This window comes from Musa acuminata, unplaced genomic scaffold, assembly GCF_036884655.1.
Source record: "Musa acuminata AAA Group cultivar baxijiao unplaced genomic scaffold, Cavendish_Baxijiao_AAA HiC_scaffold_181, whole genome shotgun sequence".
Classification (NCBI taxonomy): domain Eukaryota; kingdom Viridiplantae; phylum Streptophyta; class Magnoliopsida; order Zingiberales; family Musaceae; genus Musa; species Musa acuminata.
The window spans coordinates 10995-25049 of NW_027020454.1; the positions used below are offsets into that span (position 1 = coordinate 10995).

General features: G+C 43.9%; 1 pseudogene; it reads left to right on the forward strand.

The window, feature by feature from the left end:
* The first annotated feature begins 3052 nt into the window (after positions 1 to 3052).
* Positions 3053 to 7731, forward strand: LOC135656583 (probable protein phosphatase 2C 59; annotated as a pseudogene).
* The last annotated feature ends 6324 nt before the right edge of the window (positions 7732 to 14055 follow it).

Sequence of the window (14055 nt, forward strand, 5' to 3'; positions counted from 1 at the left end):
TTTTTTCTCGATACGTTAGATGTCATGTGTTAGTGCAAACAACTTTACGCCGTGGCCTCGGGGCCGACGCGGTTTGTTCTGGGTCCGAATGGCGGGGATCTCCCAGGGGGGTTCCTCGGGACTGTAGAGGTCGCCGGCTCGGGTCGGTTCGGTCGTGGAGGGGGGTCGCCGTTTCCTCTGGGAAGGGGCTCCTCGCCTGTGCGTCCGGTGAGAGGCGCCTCGTCTTCGTTCCTGCACACAGGTCGGGTCGGAAGCTCGGCCTGACCCTTCCAACGATCAAGTTAGTGATGTGGAGTGGAGTGGTTTTGAGGGTGTTTTTGTGTTGTCCTCTCCCTCCTTTTCTCCCTTGGCATGCAAGGGTTTTTATAGTGAAGGTGGTGCGTAGGACTGCTAGCAGGGAGCAGGATCGAACTCCCGGTAGCGTCTGACACTAGTGTTGGCGTCACGTGAGGGGCTGGGCTCCTGTAGGATAGTGACGTGCCTCGGTTGGCGTTCTGGTCTTGTTTGACCAGGTGTTGTCAGGTCAACCGAGGGGCGATGCGTCATCCGAGACAGCTGACGTCAGCCCGAGTCTTATCGCCATTATTACCCTCATCATATTCCCCCCCCAATGGAAGTTATGCGTCGGTTGCCGTAAGGCGAGTCCGAGGCATGGCTTCGGTTCTAAGGAACCGTCTCTGTCGGGCGAAGGCCGGTTCATTGCCAGGGGTGTGGGAATCATGGAGCTTGACAATTGACGAGGGTTGGATGTGCAGTGGTGGCTCTGGGTGGCCGAGGAACCTCAAGTAGTGGTTCGTCGGTCAAGTTGGGCTTGGTTGTAGGGGTGGTAGGCCCCTCAGGCGGGCAGGCCGCGCAGGAGTGGTCTCGGGCAGCATGGGGTCGAGGAGCTCTCGGGCAGGCAGTGGCCGAGGAGCTACTTAGGCGGGCAGGCCGCGCAGAGGAAGTCTCGGGCAAGCTGTGGCCGAGGAGGTCTCGGGTAGGCTGTGGCCGAGGAGGTCTCGGGCAGTATGCCCTCCTTCTAGCGCCAAAATGTTACGGGGAACAACTGTATGCCGTGGCCTCGGGGCCGACGCGGCTTGGTTCGGGTCCGAATGCGCGGGGATCCGACGCGGCGCTCCTCGGGACAACTGGGGTGGCCGGTCACGGCGGTCCGAATGGGACGTAGCGTGGGGGGTGAAGCCTCGTCGTGGTGACTGGGAGATGCGACCTTGCCTTCGTTCCTGCACACAGGTCGGGTCGGAAGCTCGGCCCGACCCCTCCGACGATCAAGTCAGATGATGTGGAAGGGAGTTTTCTGCCGTGGAGAAGTCCCCCCTTTCGTTTAGAACTCGGGGGTATTTATAGGGTAGTTTAGCGTTACCTGATGTGCCCGCCTGTGGGAGGCAGGATCGTACCTCTGACGACGTCTGACGCTGTTACTAACGTTGCGTGGAGAACCGGACTGTCGCAGGGTATGGGCGAGGGTCGGTCGTCGTCCTCTCCTGTCGTGGTCAAGTGCACGGGGTCGGAAGTCGTTGCCTGATAGTGGATGACGTCAGCGCGTGTCGAGTCAGCGTTATTGCCTTCCTCATTGGGCAGAGTGGCGCCCAGGTGGGGCAGTCGTCGTGACACGTCATGTCGCCATTATTACCCCTATCATCATGGATAATGTCTTACTGAGGTTTTCATATGATATCTCAAATGGTAATTTTAAATGTAATTACTATTTATCATTTTCATAAAAATATATGAAGAATGATATTTTTTTCACTTTATTTTAATACAATAAATATGAAATATATATAGTTTCATGGTCAGAGTTTATGAATATGGTAATCGGTCCTTAAAGAAGAAAGTTGTGTCGATAGAAGACGCAGAGGATGACAAGAACATGTGTATATATATACATACAAGCACGGTGGTGGGACGCGGAAACTTAAATAAGAAAGCCGTAAGGGAGGTGCCGCGGGCGAGCGAACCACCACCGCTTACTTAGCATATAAATCAATATATACACATATTGATTTTAAAAAAAGAAACTTCTCATTTTTCAGATTTTTAATAGCGCTTAATTTTTTGCTTAATCCTTGAAATATCCAATTATCTACCCTTTTTTTTTTTTTCTTTTTTTCCTTTTTCTGTGGACTAGTTGGATGAATCGATCCAATTATAGTATTTTCAGTAATACTAAGAAACAATCGTCAATGCAATAAAAAATATAGTTATAATATTTTATATTATGAAAAATACTATAACATAAAATAAAAATACTGTAAAAAATAATATTTTCAAAATAATTATATTTATAAATATATTATATTATATTATTTTTTGGGTATTACTAAAATACTATAACATCGTATTAAAAATATTGTAATCGGTATTAGGTTAAAAAAAAAATTGATGTCGGAAAATTTCTGAAAACGTGAGACTCTTTTATGGAGAAAAAAAAAAAAGAGAGAATTCCCTCACATTCATATGCATTAAATTGCTGTTCGAGGGGCAAATGACAATCGACTTACAGAGATTGACCGAGTCAATAAATATGAAAATTGTTGTGTTTATATATAATACCACCAAATTAATGCAACAGGGAATTTGCATCGCATTCATCCTCACTAAAAATTGGTGGATTGAGGCGTTGACTTGCCAACTGCCTGAGTCATTTCGATCCTCGCCACAGCTTCCGATCGAAGTCAACGACGTGCTCGTCTTCCCCACATGGATTTCATCGGTAATCCCCCAGAAAAAAAGCTCTATCATGTTAATATACTATGCTCGAGAAAATGTCGGTGTTCATCACGTTAATTCCATCGGGAATTAAGCTGCATTATATTATGCTTCCTCCCGATATATATATATATATCTCATAAGAAATGGAATAATCATGCATCGAAAAGAACACCCAAACAAGCGACAAGTATAACGATGGCATGCGGTTACGTGATGGCAACCACTTAAGCAATGCAAGCACGCAAAGGAAAGATAGAAGTGACCTCTCACACACAAATGTATGATTTATTACAACCATTTTTTGTCCTTTTAAGTTTTGATTGTTATTATAGCATTGTTATGTATGCTCATATATTGCTAATTAGATCTTCGATTTAGTCAATTAAACTTAATTAATTATACTTTAACGCTCAATTAAAGTTATTTTTCTTGAGACATGTGTATTTATTTATCTATTTATTTTCGGTACCAAATGGAGACCTAAGCATATCCATTCATACATTTTAACTTCTACTCAAAACCCACCGCCTACCCCCCACCATTAATCCGTTGTTTCCTCCCTCGACGTTTCTTCCCCGTTGCCAGCGATCGAAACCAGTGCTCGGCGTCTCCTCTCTCTCTCTCTCTCTGTCTCTCGGTGAAGGATCTCTTCATCTGCCCTCTTTTCTTTTTGGAGTTCGAGATTGCTTCCGTTGATCGACGTGGTAAACGTTTGTGGGGGGGAGGGGGTATCGGATGTCGATTGCAGGGGGTGAATTTGGTCGCGGTGGGGATCGACGGCTGATTCGAGTGTGAGGAAATCGGGCATGGGTTTCTTTCCAGGCTGATTGGATCGGCCTTCTTGTTTCGGTGGTTTCGGTGGGATCTTCCCTCACTTTGATCTTTGTTTGGGGGGCGAATATTTCGGAGGGAAGATGGGGTATTTGAACTCCATCAGTGGGCTTCAAGCAGACGGTGCTCCGGTCAGCGGGGGAGGACTCAGGTCTCGTTCGTTTATTCCTTGTGAAGTCGTATTAAGGCTTACGATATTCTTTTCTAGATTTGTTTATGTTTCGTATCTCGTGCGATTTTCGAGCTGATCTTATGCTAGCATTCGCTTCATATATTTTGAGTTCTAATTCGAAGACAAACTAGCTAGTTATTGGAAGAGATTTATTTATTTATTTATTTTTTATGTATAAACAGTCGTTTATTCCTTAATAATTCAATATAAGTTAGATCCTTAATAATTGACAAACAAGTTATGAGATGGTTCGTCAGATATGGATGTGTGAACTTACATGGGAAACATGGTTCTTTTACGCTGAATAAACTCATAGAACTGCTTCCTATCTGTTAATTGTGGTTCTTGAATCTGCAGTTGAATATGTTGCCTAAAGTAGGCTGTAAAGAAACATCCTACTCTTGCGTGTCAATCTAACATTAAAACTCATGCTTATTTCTTTCAAGACAGTCAAGATGGGAAGTTTGGTTATGGGTATGCAAGCTGTCCGGGGAAAAGATCTTCGATGGAAGACTTCTATGAGACGCGAATTGACAGCGTTGATGGAGAAATTGTTGGCTTGTTTGGGGTCTTTGATGGTAAAATTTCTGCAGTATTTTGTTGTCTTTGTTATGTTTAGAATGTCTTATCTTTTTTTTTTTTTGTATTTGCAAATTTTTGGTAAAACTGACATAGAAAACCCATTCATTAACTTGCTTCTTTCAATCCTTTTCTAGGGTAAATTTCTCTCGTGGAGAGTTGCTTATACATTCAATATCCTAACGTTAGACTTTGATGCTTTGATGAGTGGTTATGTAGGTCATGGCGGTGCCCAAGTAGCAGAGTATGTTAAACAAAACCTCTTCAGCAACTTACTCAGGCATCCAAAGTTCATTACCGATACAAAATCAGCTATAGGTGGTGCTGATTTGCATTTTGTACTATGAAAGAGCTTTTAGAGAACAATAATATTTGGCTTATGAAATTCATCTGTGCTGTTACCTTCAGCTGATGCATACAACCACACGGACGCAGAATTTTTGAAATCTGAGAACAGCCAGAACCGAGAGGCGGGTTCAACTGCATCAACAGCTGTCCTTGTTGGTGATCGTTTGCTCGTTGCAAATGTTGGGGACTCTAGAGCTGTCATATGTAGAGGAGGAGATGGTAGGCCCCTCATCCTTAAATCAGTTCTCTTATCATCAATTATGTGTAACGGATTTCTGTACTTAATCTAGAACTAAACCGGCTCAATTTAGATGGAGTTTACTGCATTTTTTTTTACTAACTGTATTCTGACAACCCAACCTATTTAAGAGCAATATTTAGAATGTGACACCAGTGACATCTAGGTTCTTAGGATATATGTAGGTTCTAGACCAACAAAGTTTTTTGGCCTTCTCTTGATCCTGCCAAATGCTATAGTAGCTCTGTGTGTCTCTGGTGTACTGAACACATTGAAACAAATAATCATATAGTTTCAGATTCTTCAAAAATATAGTAATATAAAAAAGTATAGACAGGAAGGAGAAAGAGAACATATTCCTGTTTGGATTCACAGAATTTAAGCCTGAAATTGGAGAATTGAACCTGCGAAAAAATCTTCAGAAATGGCTGAAACTGCACACTTATGGTGATAAATGAGGATTTAAATTGTTGATGATGGATGAGGTGCTAAAGTTCATTACGCTCTCGTATTGCATGTACTCTTTTTGAAATGAGATTTGAAGATTAATAGTTTACTAGCAAGTTAAACAGGATTGGAAACTTAATATTAAGTTATCCAATTTTTACACAGCATTATTTAAAGAATAATAATCACTTTTTTATGCTACTTCTATAAGCCATTGCACTTAATGTCTTTATGACTTATCGATGCTACAGTGGTTTCATAGCTACATACTTTTGGTGAAATTGTATACTAATAGTTTAGTCATGTTATCTTGTCTTTAATGTATGATCTAAGAACTATTTTTTGTTCATCGCTTGAGTGTTGTTCCTTGATGAAACTTTCCATTTAGCGCTGTACATAGTAGGTTTTGGTACCACTTTAGATGTATGACATGTCTTGGAATCTACAAATGGGATTTTTATTGGTGTGATTTATTATTCTACGGTCTTTTATCCTCCAGTCCACATTTTGTTGGTTATATTTCTTGCATTCTGGAATTGACCCTTGTCAAAACCATCTAATCGTAGACTTCGACGATCGGGAGTTTAACTATTCACGCCAATGACAAAACAGGATGACAATGGAAGTTGATGTTTCCTTAATCCTGAAGCTTGTCATAAGCATATTTCTCCATTATTTGTTTTGTTCAGTGTTAAAGAATATATTTTTTATATGGAACTTTAGGTAGATATTATTGTGTCTCCATTATTTTTTCTTGCCAAATTTACATATTTTTTATCAAAAATCATCCCTCATGTATGTAGAGCTTGGTATTTAACATTTTACATATTTCCATAATCATTATCCGTGATCTACCATTTGCTTTTGTTTGGATGTTTGCTTGCCCATTTGTTCATCTCATGGTTCAATTACTATATGTGGTCATCTTTAGTTTGAGATTATTGCCTTCTAACTAGATTCAAATTTCTGATTGATTTATGAATGGCAATAAACAGTACTGTGTGGTGCTGTTGACATACTTGTTGTCATTGAATCCTGTTGTTTATGTTTGTTCTTATGCCCGTTGAGGTTGTTCTGTATTCTTTATAAGATATCCATGCAATCTCTTCTCATTTCAATTGATTGGGTCGAAAAATCAATCTAGAATTTGTTGCATCACTCGATCCAGTTATCTTGAAAATTGTAACTAATAAAGACTTTTTATTTAGCATATTAAAAGCTGCTTGTGGTTCTAATTTTCGTTGTTTTTTTTTTCCCACTTTTTCTTTGTTAAATCGAGTTTGGCATCTCAACTTGTGCTCAATTAATACAAAAGTTTATGTATTCTATGAACCTCTTGATACAAACATCTGATTCTTGGTTTTTCAGTGGCATCAGTTGCAACAAGTCCTTTTCTGAGGCAAACAGTTGTGCCAATTTCTTGTAGAGCACCCATTTTACTTGCAAGTTCTGTTTCTTGGTTCTTACAATATATTGCAAAAGCAATTTTCTGATCATGATAGAGTAGTTGACCAAACGAACTTCTGGGTGCTTCATAATTTAGAGAAAAAAGTCTTTTGTTCCCCATATGGTAAGTTTTGCTTCTAGTTTGTGCAGTAGATTGCAACGGCAATTCTTCTGATTGCTTGGTAATTTAGAGAAAGAAACCTTTTGTCCCTCGTGCATCATGGTCAAAAGCCAGTTCTTGGTACTTTGAACAACAGAGACCTGGCAAATCAACCTGTTGTGGTACTTGGTTGATGTGAGCTCTCATAATTAAACCAATCACTCTATTTTGATGGTGATAATATGGAGATGATTTTCTCTGGATGTGCTTGAAGGTTCTGTTTTTAACAAATTCAGTATCTGAAATAGAATACAATCACCAGAATCTTGTATTGAATTATTGATTGAGCCTCTTAAAAGTTTAGTTCTTTACTAGGAACTCGGCTCACGCTATTTTTTGTAACTTTTGCAGCTATAGCTGTCTCAAGGGATCACAAGCCTGACCAAACAGATGAGAGAGCAAAGGATTGAGGATGCTGGGGGCTTTGTAATGTGGGCTGGTACTTGATCTCCTCCATCATTTTTTATCAGTTTAGATCATTTCGTTATATAAATACTGATCAACTGTAACTGCAGGGACATGGCGTGTCGGTGGTGTTCTTGCCGTTTCTCGTGCATTTGGTGATAGGCACCTGAAACAGTTTGTTGTCGCAGATCCAGAAATTCATGTTTGATCTCTGACCTATCACTTTATTCCTACAATGTTATTGTCTTCAAGACTCGAGACATATCATCATCTGACAGTAATGCCTTTGACTGCTTCGACTACTGTTGAATGCAGGTGGAAGCGGTTGATGGATCTCTCGAATTCCTCATCCTTGCAAGTGACTGATTGTGGGATGTTGTCACGAACGAATGAGGTATACTTTAAAAGAAGAAAATAACAAAAAACAAAAAAAAAAGTAGGTACCTGAAATATCATCTCCGAAGATTGAACCCTTTCTTTTTCATTTGGTTCCAAATTCAGGAGGCGGTGGTAGCTATTGTCAAACCCCTACAAGATCCAGAACAAGCAGCAAAGAAACTGTTACAGGAGGCCTATCAAAGGGGTAGTTCTGACAACATCACTTGGTGTCGTGGTACAGTTTCTTGGCTAGCCTTGATAACACAACCGAGCAGCAATAGGTACAAATTGTCTGCTTGATCTTTGTTATCGCTTTGTTATCTGTAATGGTTTAGTGGAGTCTGTATCATGCTGTTTTCACTTTTGTTAGAATAATCAATAAGATTGTTTGGTTAGAGTGCCTAAATTTCTTCCTGAATAGTCGTTTATATATACATACCATTTTTACCATTTGGAATTTACTCCTGCAATTAAAGTAGCTCAAGTTTGGTAATTTAAGCCTCAAGGAACAATTTTGATATGCCCCCTATGAAAGCAAAATGAGACCCATGAAAGAAGGTCTCTTATTGAGTTTGTATTATAAATGTTGGCAGGAAGATTAGTTTCACATGGATACAGAATTGAAGTGTCTAATGATACATAGTGGAGTTTGATTGTGATAGTTTCCATGGTAACTTTGACCATTTTGACGTAGATTCAAAGGTAAAGCCGTATAACCATTCTTCGTGATTGATCCATCAAAGGGTCATGCCCATGTCTTATCTAGCGTGGCAGATGCGCGGATGTGTTTGAATAGAATAGAATAGAATAGAATCTAACCTATTAATTTGTTGTTTGCGCCCATTAACAAAAATTATAGGTCCCATGGCATCCAAGAAGGATAGGAACATCGAAGTTACTTTTTATTAACCCTACACAGTTTGCCTCGTGCAAAAGAGTCTACCTTAGCCTTCATATTCTCCTCGTCTGTTGTCGACACAACCTTTCTTGACTCGGACACAAAAAAAAGGAAGAGAAAAATAAACCAAAAGAAGGCTAATGGAGTTGGGGACAACGACCGATGGAATGAACAAGTTGATCGAGTATGGTGCCTCTCTCTCTCTCTCTCTCTCTCTCTCCACACTAACCGGTTATTTAATGCTTTGTTGTCGTCCGCAGCCCACTGCCGACGACGCTTTCAGCAGAGCAGCGAGAACAGAAAAAAGGAGACGAAAAGTTGGTTCACCGGGGAAATGGAGGAGGGTGCCGAAAGCGGCGTTAAGACGTGGATCCTGGCATTTCTCTTTTGTCGAGGACAGCCGTAGAGATGCCACAACGTCGAAGCTGCTGCCTCGCTCCTCCAATTTACTCCTTCGCCCTTCCCTCTCCCTCCAAATTTGCTGCTCAGCTTCTTCTCCTCTTCTCCTCCACCACAAGGATTCCTCTCCGAGCCGACCACCTTGTGAGGTGTGCTTCTCTTTGCTCCTCTCAAGGGAATCCTGTGGCCTCCACTGCCTTCGTCTTCAGTTCTTGATCTCCGCAGCCATGGGCTCCGAGGCGGTCGTCGTCGTCGTAGGTGAATTGCCTCTGCTTCCGCCCATAAAGACTGCGCCGACGCGGGACAAGCCCGTGGAAGGCCGTCCCGATGCTGCCGAAACCGAAGAGGAAGAGTGCGTCACACCAAAAGGCGGAAGAGACCGTTCTCAAGCCCGTCCTTGTTTGTACGCCGGCGAAGAGAAAGCCGAAGCCGGCGAAGAGGGTACCGCCGGCTCCTTCCATGGAATTCCACGCCGTTACTCCCGATCTTACCTCGGTCTTCCTTCCTCTCCCTCCCAAGAAGAGAATTCGTGTAGTTTGATCTGAAGTTTCTTCACCAATCTCCTGTAACTCCTTCTGTTCCCCTTCTGTTTTCCCGTGTGCCTGGTAAAAGATTTTATTTCCTTTTATTGTTTTCTTTTCTTCCTTAGACGAAACAAAGACCATCAAGCACTTTGTGTAACATGAGGAGAACTGTCCTCCACATCATGCTGCAATGTGTACATATATCGGACAGTTCTCTTGGGTTCTTGCTTTTAGTCGTTCTGCAATCTAACACCGTCGAGGAACCCAAATTACTTACTGTGTCTTGGGATGCAAACTTGTGGAATTCCCTCATAATAGTTGTTACGGTCCATCAGTGTCTGTGCAGAGACAGATGGGAAGTTAAGGTATATCACATGATTCTAGATCAGACAGTACCTCACAACCCTTCTAAATTTCTGCATCTTGTTAAGAATCCAGCAGGTAGAAGGAAGAGATTCCTGTAGAAAGGGCACCATAATTTTAACTTTTATGGCCTAGGAAGACACACCTTACGAAGATTGCAGGCTAACGAATCACCAATATTTGTTTCTTTAGGGTGCCAAATGAGAACGAATAGTGTCCAATAGCTGGTCCTGTTTCTGCAATGTTTCTTTCGTTTCCTCTGCAGAAATCAACCTAATGTGGGTGAGAGCTGGGTACAGTTTGAGATCCAAGTTATTAATTCATGTGTACAGTAAGTAAATGTAGGAGATGGCAGAACATATGGAGCTGGTATCATAATGTGATGGAGGGAGTGACCACATGGATGGCAATTAAAAGCTGCAATCTTAGCAAGTGACATAGTGTCACGGCCTTAGCTGGAATTGCCTAAGGCGTGAGGCATCCTTGCGGCCAAAGACGCGAACTTAGCTTGCGTTGTCTAAGTCGCGGGTCACCTTTGCGGCAAAGACGCGAACTTAGCTTGCATTGCCTAAGTCGCGCTTCGCCCTTGCGATATTGCTCCGCGAGGATCAGCCCACTTGTAACCTCTCGCAAGTCCCGAAGGACCTGTAAAAGAATAAAGTTGATTAGTTCGAAAGAACGAGCGGCGGACAAGTCCCGACATCTCGCGAAAAGGGGAAGCTTTACAAGCAATTCAGCGAGCACCTTGCGTGCACAAGAGAAAAGAGGGAGAGGGGGAAAACAAGGGCTTTAGAAGGTTGAACGAACAGCTGCAAGCCCACAAACAACCACTCACCTGGTCCCGGGCGCGACAACAAGTTCCCATCAAGGCAACTTGCGAACTTGCGAACTTGCGAAAGAGTGTTCAACGCCCGGTATATATCCGAAGCCCCATCCAGCCCTGTGCCACCCGGGGGGTTCAAAGGGGCTGAGATGGCTGACGTTTTGGTGAGCATAGGCAGATTCCAGAAATCAGCCCGCGGCACGCGAAAACGGAGCTGTTTTAGGCTGTTTTGCTCGTTTCGGTGAGCGATCGCTTTGTAACGCTGCAGCTTGTTCGAACTTACATTTTTACAAGCAAAATAACCCAAAACTAAGAGAAAACATGCTGTCAAACAGCTGTACATGTAGGTGTGAGCGACGAACGGTTCGTTGAACGGAGTTGTTGCGAGTGCGCGACGATCGTTCGTGACATTCTCCCCCACTTAAACTGTCGACGCCCTCGTCGACGCTTGTTGGTAGTTGTTGATGATTTCTTCTTCATGTCGCAAGGCGTCTTCAGGCTCCCAACTGGCTTTTGTTCGGGGAAGCTTTCACCACTTCACCAAGTACTTTATCTGCTTAGCTCCGTTGGGTAGCTTTATCTTGCGGTCCGCCAGAATGGTTTCAACTCACTTCTCGTAGGAGGTTGTGATGGGAGGTAGCCGAGTTGGAACACTTCGGGAAGCATCTTGCGGGTCCAAGTGGTAGGCTTTTAGGTTGCTGGCGTGAAGAACGTTGTGAATTTTGAACCACGCCGGCAGCTGCAACTTGTAAGAGACGTTGCCTAACCTGCTGATAATTGGGAAGGGCTCTTCATACTTGCGCACCAATCCTTTGTGGACTTTGTTCCTAAAGAATTGGAGTGATGCCGGTTGGAGCTTTACCAACACCAAATCGCCAACTTTGAACTCTTGTGGTCGCCTTCCCAAGTCTACCCACTTCTTCATCATTTTTGCCGCCTTCTCCAAGTAAGCCCGCGCAATATCTGCATTTCGATGCCACTCTTTTGTGAAATGATAGGCTGATGGACTACTCCCAGTATACCCAATTGCCATGGTGTGCAGAGTTGACGGTTGTTGTCCTGTGATGATCTCGAAGGGGCTCTTGTTGGATGCAGAGCTCCGCTGCAAGTTGTAGGAGAATTGGGCAATGTCCAACAGCTTCACCCAATCTCGTTGGTTGGCACTCACGTAGTGCCGGAGATATTGCTTCAGGAGTGAGTTTATCCTTTCAGTCTGGCCATCCGTGTGGGGGTGGAGGCTTGTAGAGAAGTATAACTTCGACTCCAACAATTTGAATAGCTCGGTCCAGAATCTTCCCAAGAACCGAGCATCTCGATCACTAATGATATTGTGTGGGACTCCCCAATACTTCACCACAATCTTCATCATAAGCTTGGCCACCTCCTCTGCTGAACAGTGTAGGGGAGCAGCAATGAAAGTTGCATACTTTGAAAACCGATCGACCACCACGAGTATCAATCCAAGTCTCCCTACAAGTGGCAAGCTTGATATGAAATCCAAGGAAATGCTCTCCCACGACCTTTCTGGTACGGGCAACGGCTCCAAAAGTTCCACCGGCTTCCGCTGCTCCACCTTGTCTTGTTGGCAAGTAAGGCATGTTCGAACATATTCCTCCACATCAGTCCCCATCTTCGGCCAGTAGAAGGCCCTCTCCACGAGAGCCAACGTTCTGTGAATGCCTGGGTGTCCAGCCCAAAGGGAATCGTGACACTCTTTTAAGGGTTCACGCCTTAAATTGTCCACTCGGGGAATATAAACTCTATTCCCTTTTGTGTAAACGAGTCCCTCCTGGACCCAAAATCATCGTGCCTTGCCTTCTTTGATGAGCTGCATTAGGATAACTACTTGGGGGTCACTATACAGTCCATCCCTGATTCTGGAAAGGAAGTTGGAGTGCAACTGACTTGCTTGGTTTCCGCCCTCCAATTGGGCGGCATTCACACGCTCCACCTTCCGACTCAATGCATCGGCCACGACATTTGCCTTCCCAGGCTTATACTCCATTGTCATATCAAATTCAGCCAGGAAGTCCTGCCAACGCGCCTGCTTTAGGGAGAGCTTCTTCTGAGTTTGGAAATAGCTCAGAGCGATGTTGTCCGTCCTCAGCATAGATCGCGATCCGAGGAGATAGTGTCGCCAAACTCGTAGACAGTGGATCACTGCTGTCATCTCCTTCTCATGCAATGGATACCGCCGCTCGGTCTCGTTGAGTTTGCGGCTCTCGTAGGCCACCGGATGACCCTCCTGCATGAGTGCTCCCCCAATAGTGAAGTCTGAAGCATCTGTATGGACTTCAAAAGGCTCCCCATAGTTTGGCAATTTGAGCACTGGTTCTTCTATAACAGCAGCCTTCATATCTTGGAATGCTATTTCACATTTGTCAGACCACTTCCAAGGCTGCTCCTTCTTCAGCAACTTCGTTAGTGGGGTTGCACGCTTCGAATATCCCGCTATGAAGCATCGATAATAATTGACGAAACCAAGGAAGGATCTCAACTCTAGCACCTTCTTTGGAGTTCGCCATTCTGCAACTGTTTGCACCTTCGACTTATCTATCCGAATGGTGCCATCACCGATTCGATGTCTCAAGAATAATATCTCAGTTTGAGCAAAGTAGCATTTCTCCCTTTTCACGAACAAAGTGTTCTCCCTGAGAACCTTGAAAATCGTCTGAAGGTAATTGACATGCTCCTCAAGCGTTTGACTGTAGACGACGATATCGTCCAAGTAGATGACCACGAACTTATCCAAATACTCCTTGAATAGCTGGTTCATGAGAGTGCAGAATGTGGTCGGAGCGTTGGTTAAGCCGAAAGGCATCACCAAGAACTCAAACGCTTCATACCTGGTCACACAGGTAGTCTTCGCTTCGTCGCCTTCAGCAATGCGCACCTGCCAATACTCCGACCGAAGGTCGAGTTTTGAGAAATACTTAGCTTTGCCCAATTGGTCGAACAAGTCCGCAGTTCACTTAACTGCTTCCTGAGTTCTGCCAACTCTGGCGGGGGCATGCGGTAGGGTGGTCTCGCTGGAGGCTTCACTCTTGGCTCCAGCTCGATGCTGTGATCCATGCCTCTGCGTGGTGGAAGAGTCTTCGGTAACTCGGGTGGCATAACGTCCTTGAACTCTTTCAGGACGTTCGCCACCGCAGCAGGTTCTTGAATGGCCTTCTCGTTGAGTGGCTTTAGCTTCATAGCAGCCATGAATGTCAATTCGCCTTTTCGCACCCTTTTCTTCAGTTGTAATGCCGATATGTGTCAGGGCTCCTTGGTTCCTCTCCGAGAGATGGGAACCACACAGGGGTCCTCGCCTCCCATCATACATAGGGAGT